The following is a 21,271-nucleotide window of genomic DNA, read 5'->3' as shown; positions in this document are numbered from 1 at the left end:
CGCTTGTGTGTGTGTGTGTGTGTGTAGCTACTACACACTGTTGGCATGAGGTCTGAAGCTGTGGCTGAGGCTCACCACTGAGGCATCTTCTCCCAGTGGGAAGAGCAAACGCCTTCTGCAGCATCAGCACAAAGAGAGGAGGGAGAGGGAGAAGGGGGGCGTACGAGGGGCAGGAGCACACACACACACACACACACACACACACACACACATCGAGATAGAGGTGCACTTCTTGCAGAAACACGCAGCAGTACATTTGCACACACAAGCACACATTATATACATAGATTATACTGTATGTACACCAACACACACAGACCCAGAGCGGCACAGACTCTCTCTCTCTCTCTCTCTCTCTCACACACACACACACACACACAAGACAGGTTTGCACACACAAATGCAGATTATATACTGTATCTAGAGACACAAACACACATCATGTTAGGGCCCACATGTCGTTGCAGGATGTGTACTCATCCCACAGGAATCTGACAGGCAGATACCGAACAGACAGCATGTGTGTGTGTGTGTGTGTGTGTGTGTGTGTGTGTGTGAACACAGATGCGTGTCTGGTGTGTATACTTATTTGTGTGTTTCTACCTTATCTGTGTGTGCGTGTGTGTGTGTGTGTGCGTGTGTGTGCGTGTGTGTGCGTGTGTGTGTGTGTGTGTGTGTATGTGTGTGTGTGTGTGTGCGTAAACTTCCATTGTTCAATTTCTGCATTAGTCAGCCTGTCTTTCTCAGCATTAGAGCATCTTTCTTTGAGTCCTTGAGCCGCTGTGTGTCACTATCTATGTAAAGCAGAGTGACAGACAGGCAAGGGGTTAGCGCGTACACACACACACACACACGGAGAGATAAGAGCACAGACAGACAGAAACACACACACAAACTCACACAGGCACACTCATGCGTAAGCACATACACACACAGGTCTATGGGAAGTGCTTAGGGCTGAGGATGAGGCCCAGCTTGTCAGCAGACCTCCCTGACACTGATGCTGTCCCCACAGGGCCTGTGTGTGTGTGTGTAGGTGTGTGTGTGTGTGTGTGTGTGGTGTGTGTGTGTGTGTGTGTGTGTATGTGCATTGGCATTCGGAGCGAGATGCCCCACACAAAGCATCTGCCAGCAGGGCAGATTTACGAGCAGGCAGGCGGGTGTTTGGGAGGGTGTTTTACTGTAACCTCAAAACACGCACACACACACACACACACATGCACAGAGACACACACACACACACACACACACACACAGACTCATATACTGGTATAGCCTTTACAGAAAAAGCCTATAGCCTTCTTTTATCAAATGCGCATGCACACACACACACACAAACACTCTCTCATGTGTGTGGCTATCCAACACTGTCCCTATTGTCGAGCTCTGTGTAGTTAATTCCCATCTAGCAGTCAGCAGATCCTGCTGTATTGGACTGGACCAGTCACACGGTTTTTTACTGTATTGTGCCCACACTGATCTGCACACACACTCAGAGACGTACTTACTAAGAGGCGTACTAATCATGACTGTGTGCGAAAACTTAATGGACGCAGTTTTCTCCAGTTTAGTGGCTGATTTATTAAAATCACTTGCATGCAAATCAAATCTGTCACAGTTTTCCAATTAGAATACCTGAGGTGAAACTATAGTCCCACATGCCGCAGCTTTGCTCTTAAAGCAGTAGACAGGGCAGTGGAGAGAGAGCAGACTGTGATTCACCACTGTAGCTGAACCATGGTCTGGGAGATCAATATTATTATTATATATCATGTCATATTTACAATAAATATGACTCAATCTATAATTTCTTTTAATTTTGAATAATTTTCAAAAGGAGCACCCTCTCTCTTATTTGTCCTGTTGTGCCTTTGAAGAAAAGGCCTCTAGGCGTCTCATCCCCCCTAATTGAGACCCTGCAGATTTGTCCTATTTGCAAATGAAACTAGAAGGGCACTCGGAGAGCGCAGACCTCCGCCAAGGTTCGTGCTGTTATTGCTTGTTGGTGAGTCGGATCCGGATCCGCTCCAAAATGTAATGGGTTCTTCCTTGGCCCATGCTACACCCTTCCACGAAGTTTCATGAAAATCGGGCCAGTAGTTTTTCCGTAACCCTGCTAACAGACAAACAAACAGACAAACAAACAAACAAACAAATGGCACCGAAGGGTTAGTTACTACGCAGCAGCGAACGCTCCATCCAGAGAAGCATCTCATTTGGTATAAAGTGATCAAAGGTTGGTAAACAAGAGTGTTCTGTGTACAGTTTACTGATGTTACATAATTTCTCAGTATTGAAGTTCAAATTTTTCAAACAGTTACCCAGCGCTGCCATTTGGGGCCGCCAACGTGCAAAGTTGCCAGGTGCAGCTTTAATTTCATCATCTAATGGTTGAAATTCAGGCAGTGGACTAATGATTAACTAATAATTAAAGAACAGACAGATCCACACACACACACACACACACACACACAGACATGCGCACACAGCTATGTAGGCGAAAATACACAGACAAATTCTTACAAACACATGATCTCACACACATACATGTGCGTGGGCACACACACAAACACACGCAGGTCAGCAGGCAATAAGTGAGGTCACTGGAGGGGTGTGTGTTGCACAAGGCAGCAGACTGACATCTCTGGGTGTGTTTGATCTCTCTATCAGAGCTCAGACGCTGGCCATGTGACCTCTGACCCCCAGCGCAGTGTGAGGGACGTGCCAAAGGTCAGAGGTCATCTGAGCTTCCTGAACACAGAGAAAGCTCTACGCCAAGCACCTCTCAGACCGAGGGCTGGGGTTTCACTGATCATCATAACACACACACACACACACACATACAGCAACTGCTCCATCCCTCCTGTATTTAACGGTCACCCCTTGAAAACATTTTTGGGAAGTGTGTTTTGATAAAGTTCCTCCCTTGCTTCCGTCCAGTATTGTTTTTATACTTCAGTATTATTTCAACAGGCTATCATCCTTCCACACGCTTACAAAGGCAGAGCCGTATCTGATTCAACACGGGGATTTACGTAACGCGGGGAAACCTAGATACAAGCTCTGTGAGGAATTAGTGATTGACATTCACACCAGCTTGACAAGAATTAGTATTTGTATCATATGAATGGGGGCTACAGTACACACACACACACACACACACACACACACACACACACACTAGTGAGACTATAAGCAAGTTGAGGGGTTTGCAAGTCCAGCAAGTCCAACAAGTTTATTTTAGTCTGGAGGAGCCTGTCTGTGTCACATGGCGCTGCTAAGGGTTTCTATTTTCAAGATACAATGCTGCTTCAGTCTTATGGTCTGATCAGAAGAAAGGGAGAGAGAGAGAGAGAGAGAGAGAGAGAGAGTGAGAGAGAGAGAGAGAGAGAGAGAGAGAGAGAGAGAGCAACAAATGCAACATATGATCAGCACATGGGGATGTTGTAATTCTGAATTCATTAGCAAGACAGGCTGAAGGAATCAAACTGGCGAGAGGGAGGGAGAGAGAGAGAGAGAGAGAGAGAGAGAGAGAGAGAGAGAGAGAGAGAGAGGCACAGAGAGCCCAAAAGGAAAGAGAGAGTAAGGAGAGGACGAAGAGGAATAGAGGGAGGGAGAGAGAGAGAGGGAGCAAGCGAGGGAAGAGAGAAAGGGGAAGTCCAAAAAAAGATAGAGGGAGAGGGAGGGAGAGGGAGAGAGAGAGAGAGAGAGAGAGAGAGAGAGAGAGAGAGAGAGAGAGAGAGAGAGAGAGAGGAGAGTGAAAGAGCAGACGCTACATGTGGCTTTGGAGGGAGTGATCTGGTTATGGAGGGGGACAAATTCTCAGGTAAGACAAACTCTCTTTCCCAAACTAGCAGGCTCTTCTTCTGCAGGACAAAAGAAAGCCTAGTTTTCCGGTTCTTCAATCAACTATTTCGCTTTGATAGAGTGTCTTTTTTTTTTTGTGTGTGAGAGCCTGCCTCTATTTTTCCTCTATGGTATTTTCCACTCTCTCATCTGTCCTGTTTGCTGACTGGGTGTTTTTTGGGGGGTTTGGAGCCAGAGCTGGGAGCTGAGCAGAGTTTGTGTAGCGGCTTAGCGGCTAACCTGTTTTGGGTTATCTGCTGTTATCTGTTTTGCGCCTGTAATGTTTGCTAGCTTTTCTGTTTTTACTGTCTCTCAGGGTGTGTGTGTGTGTGTGTGTGTGTGTGTGTGTGTCCACCACCAACACCCATCTGTCCCGTTGTCTGTAAGCCAGTCACTGTCTCCCCTCCGTTTCTGTCTCTCTATCTGTCTGCCTGTCTTTCCACCCTTCATCTCTTTGTCTCTGTCATCCCTCTACCTTCATATTCATTACATGTAAATAGGGAAGTCATTGAAGAAAAAAAAAAGCTGTTTTGTGGTGAAGTGACACAGAAGCGCCACTTATGTTTTTTTTAGAATCCCGGACATTTCTCTCTCTCTCTCTCTCTCTCTCTCTCTCTCTCTCTCTCTCTGTCTTTCTTTCTCTCTGTCTACATTCTCCCGTTCCTTCTTTGGTGTGAAAACAGGAAAGGGCTCTGTTTGAACAGTACTACTCTTGTCCCTTGTGGCTCTGATCCCGCTTCGGCCATCAGTCAGTCACTCCTTCAGCCACAGGACAGAGAAAGCCCTGCTGCAGTTCTGGAACTAAACATTCTCACTTTTTCCAAACTGTCCCTCTGATGTTGTTTTCCCCCGATGGACGCTGTAAAGTAGGTCTGTCAGCAGTGTGCATACATGAATGGATAAGGGTTTGTCCGTGTGTGTGTGTATGTGTGTTGTACATTATGCTAAAGTCATCAGCCAGGCAATGCTGTCTGCCTCTTAATGGTATTTTTATGAGTGTTAGTGTGAGTGTTGTAAAAACACATGCTGGCATGAAAATATCCTTAACCAGAGTGGAAATGGCGAAATGGCTGTAGCAGCACGTAGCATGTGCATGTTATTGTGTGTGTGTGTGTGTGTGTGTGTGTGTCTGACTGTGTGTGTGTGTGACCTAGCATAGCTTGTAGCACCTACATGGTGTGTGACGTCTGGATGTAGGTGAGATCACTGACAAGTGTGTGTATGATGGAGGTATCACCCTCCTTCCTCCCTCTCTCTCTCTCTCTTTCTCTCTCTCGCTCTCTCTCTCTCTCTCTCTCTCTCTCTCTCTCTTTCTCTCTCTGTGGCCCCTTGTCTCCAGGTGCTTCCTTCAGGGAGCTGTAATGGCTTCAGCAGGACATGTTTTGTGTACGTGTGTGTGTGTGTGTGTGCGTGTGTGTGTGTGTGTGTGTGTGTGCATGTATGTACGGGAGTATGTATGCATTTGTACCTTTTTGTTTGTCTGTGTTTGTATGCCTGTGTGTCATTGTGTCTATGTGATTTTTGTACATATCTATGTACACGCATGCATGTACAGTATGTGTATGTGTGTATGTCTACAGGCACGCGCTGTGTGTGTGTGTGTGTGTGCGCGTGTGTGTTTGTACAGCTCATACCAGAGGCAAGACGAGTGTGTAACACACTGGATAGAATCTCACAATCCTCCTCCATCTATTCTCCTGAGTGTAGAAGTTGAAGTGTCCTGCTGTGAGAGCGTCACAGCGTATTTGACCGCACACATCAGGGAGCACATCTACCCATCAATTACCCACGCTCTATTGGCTCGCGTGTCATAATATCCCATGTAACGCAGAATGAAAATAACAGATTGTCCCGTGTTATCTGGACTTGTATCATGAGAGCCTCTCATCTGCGTTGGCCATATTGAAACACAATCAATTCAATTCACTTCGCAACAATGTTCTTCCCAAACTGGTGTTGATCCTGATCCTGATTTGCGAGGCTCTCTGTTTTTTTCCGTTTTCTTCCTGGATGAATCAACAGCGATTCTCTCAACAGCAACTGCCCATAAGCCGTGGTGACTGTGTATGGAACAAAAAGGCGGCTGATGTGTCCCATTCATTCCAGTCACAGTGAGGTCAGCTGATGATGCTGACGAACGTCGGGTGTGACACACACACACAGCCGCCCCCCGCTGACCTCTCAGCCTCATGACTAATAGCTGACCCTCAAGCCTTTCTCCCATGCACACAGTGAAAGATGTTAGTCTTCTGACTGCCTGTAGGAAGTTGCCTGCTTGTGATGTGTGTTGTGTGAGTGTAATGTGTATTTTCACCACCAGGTGGGAGCGCTGAGTCGAATAATTCCACTGTGCAGTAATCTCACACAACCTTATGTCAGCTGTGACCACTTACACAAGGCCGATTTCCAGAACTCCAGTTTTTTGATCGGTGTTTCATGTTTCGTGTCTTTATTTTCTTGTGACAGTCTATTTATTTTGAGGATCACCCTCTATAGGTTTTAAGTAAGACGTTTTATTGAGGGAAATCACGGCCCAGTTGCTTCCTGGTCGGACGTGATTGGTGTTTTTGGGTGGGTTGCCATGGCGATGTGCTGAGTAGAACAATATGCGTGTGCTGTGGGGGCAATGAGGATGGTGATTATAATGCTGGCCTGTTGACGCGCTGAACAGTGTTATTACTGAGCAGAGAGACATGGAGGAGAGCAGCAGAGGGGGGGGGAGAGGGAGAGAGAGATCGAGAGAGAGAGACAGAGAGAGGCCCATTGAGAGCCATCTCTGGAGGACAGCTGCTCTCTCTATTTACCAAGCCATTCCATCCTATGCATGAGGGAACACACACGCATGCACACAGACGTGAACCCCCCCCCCCACACACACACACACACACACACACACACACAGGCAGTCTTCATTGCAAAATAAAACCAGAGCGCAAAAGCAATGGAGGGGGCACGCCTGTGTGTGTGTGTGTGTGTGTATGTGTGTGTGTGTGTATCCGTGTGCAGTGCAGTAGGAGCCATGTTTCCAACAGGTGCTGTATTTGATTAAAGTGAGCGGGGCCTGGCTGGGTGCTGCTGTTTAACATTTGGTTAAGGACAGCTGCTGTCACTACAGCTGTGCATATACTTTAGACAAAGCCACTTCACTATGTGGGCTGGGGCTGCCAGAGGGGTAACACTGAATAATGTAGTCTCAAGCTGATATATTGTTTATACAGTACAATTCGCCAAACGGTGCTATAGCTATTAGACTGAGTGTGTGCGTGTGCACATGTTCGAGCATTACTGTGCGAGCGAACGTTCAGTTTTCTTTGTTTGCGAGCTTCCCTGAACATATTGGACCGTCAGTGATCCTCAGTGCAGTGCTTCCTCTCACCAGTCGTTCCCATAGTCTGCTGAAAGCACAGTACTGTGCTGAGAGCCAGGCCCTTCTGGTTATGTTTACACTACCAGAGCTGCTGATTCCATTAGTCATGCTAATGCTAGTCTCTTTCTGTGCCTCTCTGTCTCTCTGTCTCTCTCTCTCTCTCTCTCTCTCTCTCTTACACACACGCACAAGAAGGGGAAATCTTACCGTTACTTTTAGTTTCCATCAAAACAACGAGATCTCTCTCTCTACCTGGGTAGAGAACTGGCACACCTTTCTGTCTCCCCCCTCTCTCTCTACCTCTACCCTCCTCCTTTCCCCTCCTCTTCTGCCTGTCTTGTCCTTCCATCTCTCCTCTCCTTTCCCCCCCTCTGAAGTCCCAAGCCAGGTAGAGCTGCTTATTATGGTGTTGCCATGTAAACAGAGCCGTGGTAACCCAGCTAGTCACCTCCAAAATGTACGCTCATGTACAAATGCACACACACAATCAAAGACAACACACAGACACAGACACACACACAGCTCTACCTCTTCCAGATGGCCTATTTGATAAAGCCTGACTCATGTGTTGAGGGCAGCCAAGTCTTTGTTGTGTCAGTATGAGCTCAACAGGAAGCTGGGTTTCCTCTTTAGCTGGTACTGACAAAGGCGAACAAAGAAATCAATACCATCTAAGCCTGGTGAAGCTTGCCATGTGTGTCGCATATGAAATAACTGACATACGGATAGAATGACAAGGGGATTCATCACATTGTCAATGACACACAAATATCAGCAGGCATAGTGATATAGTACAGTGTAATTACTCTATGATAATAAACTCATTTTTTTTCCATCAGGTCTCCTATACTGTGGAACAACTTGCTCTGGAGGAGCGTAGGCTAGATGAATCAGTTCAGTCTTTTAGATCACTTCTTGAAAACCCATACTCTATGTAGCAGTTCTTAGAATTACTGACTCATTTATTATTGACTAATTTCCATGTAATCTCATTCATGTAATATAATTTGTTTTTGCTCCTCTTTCTTATTTTGTTTACCTGTCTGCCAGCAGGATGTCAAGAACTTCTGAATGGATTTCCACGAAATTTGGTCGACAGACTAGATTCAATAAATTACATTTTGGTGGTGATGTGGGATTTCCGCCGTCAGGCAATTATTTTTAAGATTTTTTTTTTTGGCTTTATTAGATTGTTGAAAGTAGAGAGAAACAGGGAAGATTCGGAGAGAAAGGGGGACTGCATGCGACAAAGGCCCTAGACCAGATTAAAACCCAGGACATTGTGGTCACATGGTATGCGCCTTAGACCACTGAGCCACCAGGACACCGCTGGTACAGTAATTGCAGTTTTTTGGCAGTAACTATGAAACTAATGGATAGATACTTGGATAGAGACTTGATTCCAAATCCCAAGCTTATGTTTGCTGGGTCAAGAAATCAATTTAACTTAAAATTTCAGTGATAGGAATGATGTCTTTGGGAGTAACAGCAAATTTTTTAGCAATGGGGGAGGTTTGCACTGTCTGAGTGCCTCATTGTTATCTAGTGTCTTTTGTTGCTCTGTACAGTTTTTGTAAACCATGTTTTTTGAAAAGTAATATTATTATTATTATAAGTAGTAGTAGTAGTAGTAGTAACAGCAGCAGCAGCAGTATAGTCTGAATAAAACAGTTCAGGTGTATCTGCATCCTTGTGCCCAGTGTGGATTTAATTATCGTTAAAATATTTCCTGGAGCTGCGTCTCAGATTCCAGAGATCCCAGGACTTCGGTCCACTGGCATCAGCGGGGCACAGGCCCGGCCGGAGAGGAGGGGACAGACTGGCGCCGGGGCCTGCGGATGTGTGTGTGAGTGTGTGTGTGTGTGTGTGTGTGTGTGTGTGTGTAGGTCGATCTACACACTGACATTCACAACCTGTCGCTGCCCTGGCAGTGCCCTAGCAACAGCCATGCCTGCCTGGCATCCGTTTATAGAAGTCTTCCTCTTCTTCTTCTCCTCCTCCTCTTCTCCTCCCACTCCACTCCTCTCATTTTCCAGCTCTAGGGCAGGATCCCCTTCACAGCCACGGCCTGGCTTTCTTTAAGCAGTAGGCGGCTGTCTCTGTCCCTCTTCATCTGTGTGCTGCAGTGCAACATAACACCGACTGGAAGCGTGCAGCTGCTTATTCAAACACACTAATGTACAGTAGAGGCCCCAACAGATTAGTTCTCTCCATTGGCTGTGATGGAGGATTTGATAAAATTAGCTGAATTTCTCAGTAATGGCCTCGTTTGTTTACAGCAATTATACCACACTGTCAAAACTAATTTGAGAATAATCATAATAACCAGAGCATCTGCAAAATGTCCCATAAAAACTCTTTCTCTTCTCCTTGCTGAATCCACCCTTCATATATAATGCATGTCTTTATACTGTTAGACAAATGCTGGATTTCATTATCATCAGCCATTGCAAAGAGGAAGATGTTTTTTAGCGAGTTCCCCTCCCTTCGGGCTTGAGGAAGGCAGTAAATTGTTTTCAGGTATCCATGAAACAGGGATAAACAGAATTTCACCTAAGAGGCAACAGTGTAATGTAATCCACATTGTGAGCAGCTCAAGATATCAGTGTTGATATATGCAACCGTCATGACCCTACAATACCTTTAGCACCAGTTCCTTCTCATAACACAGGCCTAGGGTATTATCTATGTAAGGCATGTATCTGTATTTAATGTTCTGCTAATGGCATAGGAATGCAGCTGTTTTCGTAAGTGCGACTGTATTCCCGGCGTTATGATCACTATGATATGAATGGAGCTCCTCGACAAATCAGGGAGGAAAACATTCTAGTCTTCTCTCAGTGTGACAGTTGTTATAGGAGATTGGATTAGAGTCGGCTGGGCATGCTGGGGCTTGAAAGGATATGCGGTCAAAGGAAGTGTGCTTATGTGTGTGCGTGTGCGCATGTGTGTGTGTGCATGTGTTTGGTGGCGGGGGTATGGGGGCGTTGAAAACTTGCCTATGTATGTACTTCTGTGCCTGTGTATGTGCCTGCATGTGTGTATGCATGTGTGCACAGTATTTTTGCACGCATCTGCTATACACATATTTGTTGTGTGTATGTGTTTGTGTGCGCACATGCGGGTTTGTACATATGTTTGGGTGGATTGTGTGTGTGTTTGTGTGTGTGTGTGTGTGTGTGTGTGTGTATGTATGTGTGTGTGTGTGTGTGCCAGGGAGTGGAGGAATGTCAGACACATGCGGTTGGCAGGACGCAGTGTGTGGGTTGAGGGTGTGTCCAGAGCAGGATTCTCCCCGTGTTTCCATCCCCTATCTGTTTCCAGATCGCATTACTGTACGCTGGAGACACCACTACCACTACCACTGTTGCCCGTAGCAACAGGTTTTATTTACAGGTGCAACGCTGACCTCTGGTGGAGGGAGTGACACAATGTCAGATGTTGTGGGGCTGATGTGTCAGCTGTAAATAACACACATATTTAAGTATACGCTCTTATAGTAGTATATGTATGTCTTCATCTTATCTACAGGGAAATATTTTTTCCACAGGGACCACAAAATGATGCATGTATACACACCACACACACACAAACATATTACACACATATAAAAGTTCAGATAGGGTGACCAGACCCAGGCCCATTTCAAGCTTAGTATCCCATGTTCCTGGCAGCTGTTTTCACATATCCTGGTTTTCAACATAAGTCCAGGCGTTTGTCCAGTTTTCATGGCAGTTAGAAATGTTCATTGACTGTTACATGTTTTCAGAACTTAAAAAGACAAATCCCATGCGGTCCGGATCACTCATACCTTCAATCCCACTAGCAAACAAGAAACAACATTGTGTCCTGTTTTTCAATTTGGAAAATCTGGTCACCCCTAACACAAATGTGCACACACACACACGTATCCTTGGTGACGTACTTTGCATGCTTCAGTGGTGGGTAAATGTTGTGTATGATTGATCCCAGGCTGCAGGTCTTGGTACAGTAAAGCCTCCTATTTGTTTTAGATCTTTGTGTGCTTGTGTGTGTGTGTCTGTGGTGTCTGTGTGTGTCTGTGGTGTGTGTGTGTGTGTGTGTGCGTGTTTCTGCACGCGCGCACATCTGTGTTTATGTGGGGTAAATGCGCCTAAATCAATGTAGGACGCAAACTTAGATTCCAACGTAAGCAACAAATTGGCAGGAAGCTTGCCAAACATGTGAGATTTCACTTCCACACAGTTTATCATAACAACACACACACGGGATAGCGACTGTCGAGGAGATTGTAGAATATTTCTGTCGCTTTTCATTCTGAATAATTTATTACAGTGTAAATCAAAATTGGAGTGATTTTTCATATCTGTCTATTTATCCATTTTTCATTTCATCTCTCTCCTCCTTTTTGCCTCCCTTGGCTTCCCTTCCCTCTGGAAACAGTCTTGCTTTGCAGTTTGAAAGAGAGTTATGAGCCTTTTGAGAGGAGGGTGCCCTATCACTCACACACACACACACACACACACACACTGACGGCTAGCTACTGTCAGTGCTAGCTGTCTGGACATTGATGAATAGTTAATTTCAGCCCGGAGGTCAGAAGCAGTGCTTCATCCCCATTGGCCTGTCTCCTCTGTGGCTGGGAGAGCGGGATTGGTCGCCTCAGGGCGTGATCTCGCTGTCTATTGGATGATTAGGTAACTCCAGTCTTCACTCAGGGTTTGAATGGAAGAGATTTTAGGCAAGCAGTTTCTTTGAATTGGTAAGCACTGCTTTGATAACAAGTAAGTGTAGATCATCGTCTTTACAAAGAGAAGACAAGCCGCGAATTGTACGCATGCTCAACTGTACATGATCTTCCTTGCTGTATTCTTGCCATGCATTCATGGGAGAAAAGAATCTACACACACACACACACTCCTCCTCCCTACTTCTCTCTCTCTCTCTCAAGCACACACACACACACACACACACACACACACACACACTGACCAACGCCCCTGTCCACCCTTCCCCCTCCACCCCACACACAGAGGCTCATTCACATGGCCATTAAGTCATTAGGCAACTTATTTATTGATGTCTGCCTCCAGTCCGACTGACCGTACGTATCTGACAATCTACCAACTGCCTGCATGAGCCTGTACTGACCATATTAGTCCATAATATGATTCTGTCTCCACTCTGGATTTATCTATCTTATCCACTCTATCTGACATCAGATATCAGATACTGACAAGGCTTAGTTGGAGATATGTCTGTGTCTTTGAGTGTAGTGTGTGTGTATGGTGGTGTGTGTGTTTATGCAGAGGGATGGTTATGGGTGTGTGTGTGTGTGTGTATGTGGGGGGGGGGGGGGGGGGGGGGGCTTATGTATGCATTCATGTGCTTATATGTAAGATGGGATGCTGATGTTGCCATAATCCCACATAATAAGGCTTGAATATGTTTCAATAGTAAGTATTCTGTCTATTTGGTCAGTTGCCATGGGTGTGTGAGCCATGTGACTTAGAGTAAGTGTTTTTGAGTGTCTTCAAGTTTGATGGATCCTCACCAGCCCAGTCAAAAATGAGAGTTTTCACAGAAAGAAACCACTCTGAGAGGACGGCTGTAGAGAGGGAGGGAGGAATGGAGGGAAGGAGAGGGGGGAGGGAAGATAGAAAACTGAGAGAGAGAGAGAGAGAGAGAGAGAGGGTGGGGGGTTGTCATCGCTCGCTCATTCCAAGCTCTGAAGCTCTGGAAGTGGAGGAGGAGGAGGAGAAGAGAAAAATAAGTTGCTGCTTTAAGAAAGAGAGAAAGTCAGAGAAAGAGGGAAAGGGAGGAGAGACAGAGAGAGCTAGAAAGAGAGAGAGAGAGAGAGAGAGGAGAGAGCCGTGGACTTGGATCAGTGAGCCGCTACTCTCGTTTTTTCCCCCCCTCCCCTCCTCTCTCTTGCACGGGCTCCTAATTTGGGATTTGTTTAAAGCGGGACTGCGCCTAAGGAAGACTTTGCCTTGCTGGGGAAAGGGAACCCTGCTTCCTTTCTCTCACATACACACACACACACACACACACACTTGCTCCCCAAAATGTCTGATTCCACTGTCAACGCTCACTTGGAAGGGATCATATCAGACTTTGAAGGTTAGTTTCTTTCTCTCTTTCACTCTCCTGCTCCAGTTTTTCTTCTCCTTGTCACTCTGTGGCGTGAAGCAGTCTTTAACCCGGCCATGAGGACACTATAGATCGCTTCCACATGTTTGATTGGAACCGAGCGGATTTGGAAAATGGAGAGTGTGAAGGGTTCGTTGACGTCTGTGGCGGGCTGTGGTGTTTGGAGAGGGAAATCGTGCTAAAATTCTGTCTTTTTACGCCTCTTTAACTTTGTTGAGATGCACGCTTTGAGTGTGTGTGTGTGTGTGTGTGTGTGAGGTGTGGGTCATGTGGCTATCGTATGTGTGAGTTGTGTGTCTCTGTGTGGAAGACACAGGCCGTGCATTCAGAGGACAGTGTGCAATTGATTTAGCAACTCTTTAAGGGAGTCTGCGTCATAGGAAGACCACATGGGGGGGGGGGGGGGGGTATGCACTCAGGAGACGGCAACTGACCATACGGCTGTGAGGGGAACACCGAACACCTGGCAACCCCCCCCCCCCCCTCCCTGTTCCTCCCCTCCCTCCTTCGCTTTTCCTTTTCATCTCCCTGCCGCTGGCGTACGGATTCCCCCTGTCATCCCTCTCCTCCCTCTCTTCTTCCTCCTCCTCCGGCTGCGCTTCCCCTTTTCCTCTCTCAGCGCCTCGTCCATCCTCTCCCCTGGCTTGGGGAGGGGGAGTGGAGTGGGGGGTGGGGGGTATGTCTGTCTGTCTGTCTGTCTGTCTCCTGTCTCCCATAGCCATTAGGGACGCATCCGCACTTGTCCGTAGCTGCTCCTCTGTCAACACCAGTTAGCTTGTGGTATGTACTGTGAATCTCTCTCTCTCTCTCTCTGTATCTCTCTCTTTCTCTCTCTCTCTCCCTGTAGTTCTGAAACAGAGCAGAAAGATAAGCAGCATTCAGAAAAAGAGAGGCATCAGGGGTGAAGAAGTGTGTTTTAACCATGTGGCGTGAAGTCATGCTTTTAGAGCTCCCTCACCCATGTGTAACACCAACATAATGGGCTACTGTTGTGATTGCCAATGGTGTGTGCGACTCCTGGCTTGACTGTGTGTGGTAATACCTTATATATGTGGCTCTGCGTGGCTCAGTGAGTACAGCATGGCACAGACGCTGCTAGGGCTACAGCAGGGGTGTGACTCCCACTGGGGCCAGCCATACGGTAAATTCACGCGACAGTGTGTGTCTGTGTCTTCCATGTCACCATTGTTAGATACTGAGTGTGCTGATCACCCCATCTATCAGCCAGTGACAAAGCTGTGTGTATGTGTATGTGTATGTGTGTGTGTGTGTGTGTGTGTGTGTGTGTGTGTGTGTGAGAGAGAGAGAGATAGAGAGTAACAGAGAGCGCCCATGAGACTGATGACCTAAGCTGTGACCTCATCCTGACAAACTGACACACATCATTGACCGGGCCACTGGGCCTTCCGCTAAGTAGGATGACTTGCACACACACACACACACACACACACACGCGCACACAGTATCATTTTTTACAGTCTCTTGATAGGAGTTTGTTCTCTTAAAAAAAGGCTCTTGTGTTTTCTTTGAGGTTTTCTAGCTCTGAGGCTCTGGGAAACTCATATTATTGAGTTATTGCAGGCAATGTAAAGATACCAGAGCTACATTTTGATATCCCTTGATCCAGAGAATTTGCTTATAGTGGTTCCTATTTCAAGCATTGACAGTGAGAATGTCTCTTCGCTACTACTGCTGCTACTATGACAACTATTACAACTCTACTGCTCTCTTTTTATCTCTCTCTCCCTCTCTCTCTCTCTCTTTATCTCCAAGCTGCATGTTGAGGGCATTCGCTGGTCCAGTGAGAGGAAATTCCACAGAAGGAGTAGATTTCTGTGGTGGGTGAAAACGTCGGGGCGGACAGAGGAGGAGTGGATCTGAGCACAGCCGGGCTTCTCTTTACAGGGCTGAATGAGGCCCGGCCTGCATGGCACTCTGCAGTCTTATAGTTTAGACACTCAACGATAAGATAGAATAAAACCTTAATCCTCCCGAGGGGAAATCGGGTCTTTGCAGCAACAAAGAATAGGTTATAGATAAAATACAGTGAATAGAACATATTGAAGATTAAAGATTCATCATGCTAATGCAGAGCTCCTATTGGCTGGAAAAGATATATGTTGACTATTACATGTGTATTAAATGTTTTGAGGTGTTTCTTTGACATGGTAATTTGTAATTTTACTCTGTGGTGTGCAGAAGATTCAGAAAAAGGCAACAGAAATATTGAACATTTATCCCTTTGACATCTTTCAGACTTATGTTATTCCGGTTTGCCACCAGGCTTCATATGGATATTCCACACTGAGTGCTCTTTAATCTCTGCAGAGCAAGTTCGACAATGACTACTGAATTAGAGGACACACCTTGTTTTATTGGAAAGAACTCTTTAATAGTACCGGCGAGAAGTTTGGCGAGGGATCGTGGTCGGAAACGCAAACACCTTTCAAAGAGAAAACCGCCATTATAAGCCAACTGCCACTTAGCTGTGGCTTTGTATTTTTTCAGGACCCCCTTGAGTTAGTTGGTGCTCCACAACCCAACTTGCATTCAAACTGTGCTACTGAGAGGTTATTCTTGGAACATAGTGACGGCACAAGCAACATTGTTAAGTGGTTTTGGGAGCCCAATTCTAGGAAAGTTGCTGAGCCTTTGGGGGACCATTTCATAAATGGAACTAGAATGAGCATCAAGTTGGTACAGTTTAGCTGCAGGGACACTGTGTTATTGGTCTGAAAACTCAGTCTTGTGACACACACTCTGCAGAGTAGCATCACTGACAGAACTTGTGTGTTAGAGGGAGGAAGTGTGTCCTGACAGAGGCTGATGATAGCCGTCCCAGGCGTCTCCATCCTTATCAGCGTTATCAGGCTGCTAGATACTCACCAGCTAGCACAGGTTTCCTGCTAATGACGCCAATAGCATTAGTGCTGTTAGGTAGCTCTGGGGGTCACTCTGAGTTACAGAGAACACAGCAGGTCTTTGTCAGCTTTTAGCCGCTCCTAGCTGTTATTCTCCCTGTTGGACACGTGGAGTGAAACCCACACCGATGCCAACCCCAGCCAAGACCCCAGAGTTATCACCAAGCCCCATGCTATGGCTAAAAACAACTAGCCTGCGATGAAAGATTTTCTTTTGTAGGTTGAGTAGGAACTTTTCTTTCTGCAGGGGATGGAAAGTGTGTTTGACAACTTTAATAGACACCTCGTGGAGAGGGAATCGGACTTTTCAGGGGCTGAATGTTCTTGTGCCAGTGTGGAGGTCCAAAGCACATTTTGACAAGTACAACAGGCTACTGTGGTGAATTGCCGAACCTTGTTTTCAGAGAGAGGCCGAGTGTGAGTGACTTCAGGTGTGAGTGCTTCTCACATGTGTCAACCTGTGTCAACCTTCAAAGTTCATTCAACAAAATGCCACCCACAGATGTGAACCAGGATGACAAGGCCACCACAGTTTATGTAAAAACTTAGCCTCAAACACATAATCAGGTACATGTACCCATAATCAGGTGCAGTAGCATGATGGCTCTTATTGTGAGAGCTATAGTTACAAAGTATTAGACTACTGTAGGCCACTTAGCACTTGGCAACAATTTAAGTATAGTTATAGTAGTATGAGTTATCAAGATTCCTGCTTACAGTAATCGTGTGTTCATGTGCTTGTGGGAAGGTCGGACATCCGGGACTTCCAAGTTGGCTGCTAAACAGAGCTGCATTCTTGTGCTATTTTGTTGGGAAATCAAACCCGGAACACATACAATAAACAAACATGGACGTCCTGCAGCTTAACAAGCTAATTTGATAAACTTCCAAACAAAGTTAAGTTAGTCTGGCTAACTACGAACTTGCAATAAAGTTGCACGGATATGTGTTTTCTTACTGCTGACTGACACAAAACTTTATCTTTTTACCTTGTTGAAAAGGTTAAAGGTGACCATTGCATCATAACTCGCACTTGCATCAAGATTTTCTGAGTTTCCAACTTACTCATCCATTTTTCTGAGATATCTGATAGCACATGAATGCACAATAACTCTCAGTTGTCTTTTCAACAAAAGCCTGTGCTACATCTAGTTGACCCCTCACACTCATCCACTGTTATGCTCAGAGAGGCATAGAGAATGTCCATGTGGTGCTCATCCTCTCCATGCTACATTAGAGAACAGAGCAGCAACATCATGTGATTTTCCGGCAGCTCAGCCATATTGGATGCAATATGGATAACATGGATTCAGCAGTATTAATCTTTAACGCCATGTCTGAATGACTCTTGGTTGAAAAGCATCATGCTTGGCTGCATCGCCTTCCTTATTTGGCAGCTCAGTATGAAGGAAAGTTTAGATCGTTCAGAATGGAGTCACAAGATTAATGGAGTTGTATCTTCAAAGCAGATTGTTTGTGTGTCATTTCCAGGTTGAATGCTAAGAAAAGAGAGGGAGGGAGGCTAAGAGAGAGAGAGATAGGGATGTGAATAAAAGAGAAGGAGAGTTGACATTTGGTTCACATTGGTGCTCATTATTACTATCTAGGCTTGGTTGGGAGGCCTGTGATCACTGCTATCTCCTCAGAGCAGCAGCATACAGCAGCTTGGAGACATCAAATGGCTTTGTCCTTGATAACACACACACACACACACAAGCACACATGTACAGCTTTGTCCTTGAAAACACAACATACACACACACAGGCATGCAAAAACAAACATACATGCAGTTCATAGTCATACATAAGCATACAGGCACATAGACACTGACTTGGGCATAAACATAGGCAAGTAAATATGCCTTCTTGTATACATAAATACCCAGCGAGACCCATATTGGTGGGAGGCCCCGCCATCCACCCCAACACACACACACACACACACACACACACACATACCACCACCGCCGGCACACACAGATCCCATGATGCAGTATGGTATGACAGGAACAGAGTGCTGATTTAAGGGGTCTGTGGCAGAGAACTGTGTTAGAGACTCTGTCTGTTTGGCTCCAACCAGGGGAGAGCAGACTATGTTTGCCTTAGTGTACTGTTCAGACACACACACACATACAGAGAGAGAGACACGCAGCTGACGGGCCTCTGTCTCCAGTGTGTCTGTGAGGCCTTCACTGTGTTGGGGTTTCTGTCACCACAGAACAGACACACACCACACAGTTAGCATAATCCTAGCCAAACAGATCATTATATCAAAATCACAATCACACACTATCTGTTTCGAGGGGGCCACGACACTTTGAATATGCTTTTGCTGCTTGCTTTCACCACTCAAGGTTTTGCCATTAAAAGCTCCATGAATAGTGCAAGTAATTTGCATGGGAGGCAGGATAAAGCAATCGCTCCATTCTTAGATAAGGAAAATACTCTAAGTAAATTAGCCGGTTCATTTGTGGCACATTGCCTTCCTTTACTGTCATTGAACGTCTCGCTGGTAGCGAGCATTCCAAAGCATTGCTCATGCCTTTTTATTATTTTTTTATTTCCAGCCTTTACCACCACATGCAATGAATTTTACATATGACCTCATTGTGACTGGTATCTCATTCCTGTACTTATTTCCTGTATTCAAATAACAGTGGAATACCCTGTCTTCCAGTCAAAGATAATTTCATGGCCAGTTGTGCTCAAATTACATTATGCCATGTGAGCAACACAAAGAGCTCATTGTCAGATGTAGAAAAGATCTGTGATGAGTTTCCTGGTGGCTCTGTGGGTCTACAACATACTTTTGACAATCTGAGTTCTGACTCAGATTGTCAAACTCACAGCCTTTGTCAGACTCACAGCCTTTTCTGCATGTCACCATCTTTCTCTTTCCCATCTTTCCTGTCATTCTCCACTATACACTGAAGAAATGCCAAAAAAGGGATCTAAGAATCAGAGTCACTTTAATTGCCACATATAATAAATGGACAGGATTTTGTCTTGCTGACATAGGTCCAGAGTTCCACAGTACATGCTGGCACAACAGGACTTTACATGCAAAGTGCAAAAGGAGAGTGTGGACAGACCTCCCAAAATCTCTTCCATAGACATCACTGTTGCATTCTCCCTGTGACAAAGAAGTCAGCCATCTTCATAACATATGCCATTTGATGGATACTTTTATCTAAAGCGCCTTACAGTACCATGAGTGCATGATGTGTTTTTGTTGCCCCAGTAGGAATGGAAGCCCTAACTCTGGTAGTGTGATAGAGGCAAGAGGCTACAGGAGGAGAGCCTGTGTAGCAAGGTAATCCTTAAAGCTGAGAGGAACGACATATAACAGAGTTGCAATGTCAGACATATTCATAAGGATTTGCACCTGGTTTATCTTCCCTTATCAAATTCTTTAGGTTGTGTAACTTTAAGTACATTGTTTGATTGATTGCGCCTCTCTTTTGTGCAACTCTGTACAAATCCCGACTGATTGCGCTACTCTCCTGGTGATAATAAACATAATTTTAATGGATGATGCATATTAAGCTATGTGTATTCACAGTCAGGTTGCATTTCAACAGTAATCAATGTTGCAGACTATTGATCATGTTCACCATTAGCGGCCTCTGGCAATTACAATTACCCTTTCACCTCCTGTGAGGAAGCTCGGTCTCTGTTTGTGCCAGTTATCTATCACCTTCCTCCCTCACCTCTCTGGCCCAGTGCCAGCTGCCCATCCAGCGAACACCAGGATAAAACCCTCCATTGTCTAGGAACGAAGGTCTAGGGGACCTGAGGCGCTGACAGACCTGGAATTCAGACTTGTCTGTAACCACTGTCCAAGCAGAACTGCCATAATCATATGGAAGTTTAGAAAAAGTTCAGACCAAGTGAAGCTAATCTGGCTTGACCTGATGGTTTCTCCACCTACAATCAAACCTTTACAAAGGGAGGAGAGGTGAATCTCACTGATTTGGATCTCCCCCCCTCCCATTTTTTTTTTAAAAGTGAAATCTTACACATCACACCCAAAGAGTACTATGAGTTATCATGCAGCCGCTAACAACTCGACAACCTCTCTGGTATCAGGCACAAAAACCTGCTGAAACATACCAAGTGTGTGAAAACAGTGAGTTCCAGGAAGAGGGTCTTCCCCCATGCTGGTGCCTGGCTCGTCACCCTTGAAGCAGGCCAGACGCCTGCTCTGGCTGGGCTGTTTATTTGGGACAGCGGCATTGTTGCTCCAGGGCCTGGAGCTCCTCTGATCTGGGCCGAGCTGAGGTGAGCCAGGTGTCACCCTCACATCTGACACGGAGCTAACCACGGCCAGAGTAAAGGCGTTTATCTCACAACAATAACAACTAGAAACAATGAGCCCAAACGCAGGCTGGTGGAGTGATATGGAATGACCTGGCAGGCTTCCTGGCATCTGGAGGGAGAGGTTCGGATAGTGTGGGAATGCTGTCAATCTGGGGTTATTTGTCAGATTTAGACATTTATTTGAAGGAATTTGTACTTATCACTTTATGTTTACATAGCTATAATTCTAAAGCTATTTTTAATCAAATTATTTTAACTTTTTCTAATAGGGTTAGTCCCATTGAAAGCATCAAACATAGCTTTTGCTGCAGACCAATATTGCCTGCAACAGTGTCGTCAAAGCCATATAAAAGAAACAAAGTAATGTAAAAAATAGCTACAGTCTATATTTAAGCCCCCCAGAAAGCAGTAGGCCTATTCCATCAAACCAGCAGGGTTAGGGGCCAAACCTATTTATTTACCTATTTTAGTCAAGATCAAAAGGTTACGTTTAATAACTACAGGGTCACGTGACCAATTAGAAGCGCTCAAGCAGGCTAGGTTAATGGTCCTGTGGAAGGTGACTTCAGATGCCCGCTTCACCTTTTATGCTGGTAGACAACGGATTAAATATAGATATTTTCCTCTCCAACTCTTCCCAGCTACTTGTATCTTCATTTTACAGTGGCACTGCTGACGGTAACTG

The 21,271-nt window shown here is 45.6% G+C and overlaps 1 protein-coding gene across 1 annotated transcript in view; it reads left to right on the top strand.

The window, feature by feature from the left end:
* The window catches only part of LOC139656878 (septin-9-like), a gene marked incomplete at its 3' end in the record, with an annotated part of 65,962 nt that overhangs the window by 11,198 nt on the left and 33,493 nt on the right, over positions 1 to 21,271 (top strand). The gene's annotated exons all lie outside the window — the stretch shown is intronic.

This window comes from Centroberyx affinis, unplaced genomic scaffold (genome assembly GCF_046629955.1).
Source record: "Centroberyx affinis isolate AG114_WGS23_722 - 3 ecotype Tasmania unplaced genomic scaffold, CSIRO-AGI_Caff_v1 ptg002567l_1, whole genome shotgun sequence".
Taxonomy (NCBI): Eukaryota; Metazoa; Chordata; class Actinopteri; order Beryciformes; family Berycidae; genus Centroberyx; species Centroberyx affinis.
The sequence above is the reverse complement of the archived record's forward strand: the minus strand, read 5'-3'. Positions and strand labels throughout refer to the sequence as shown.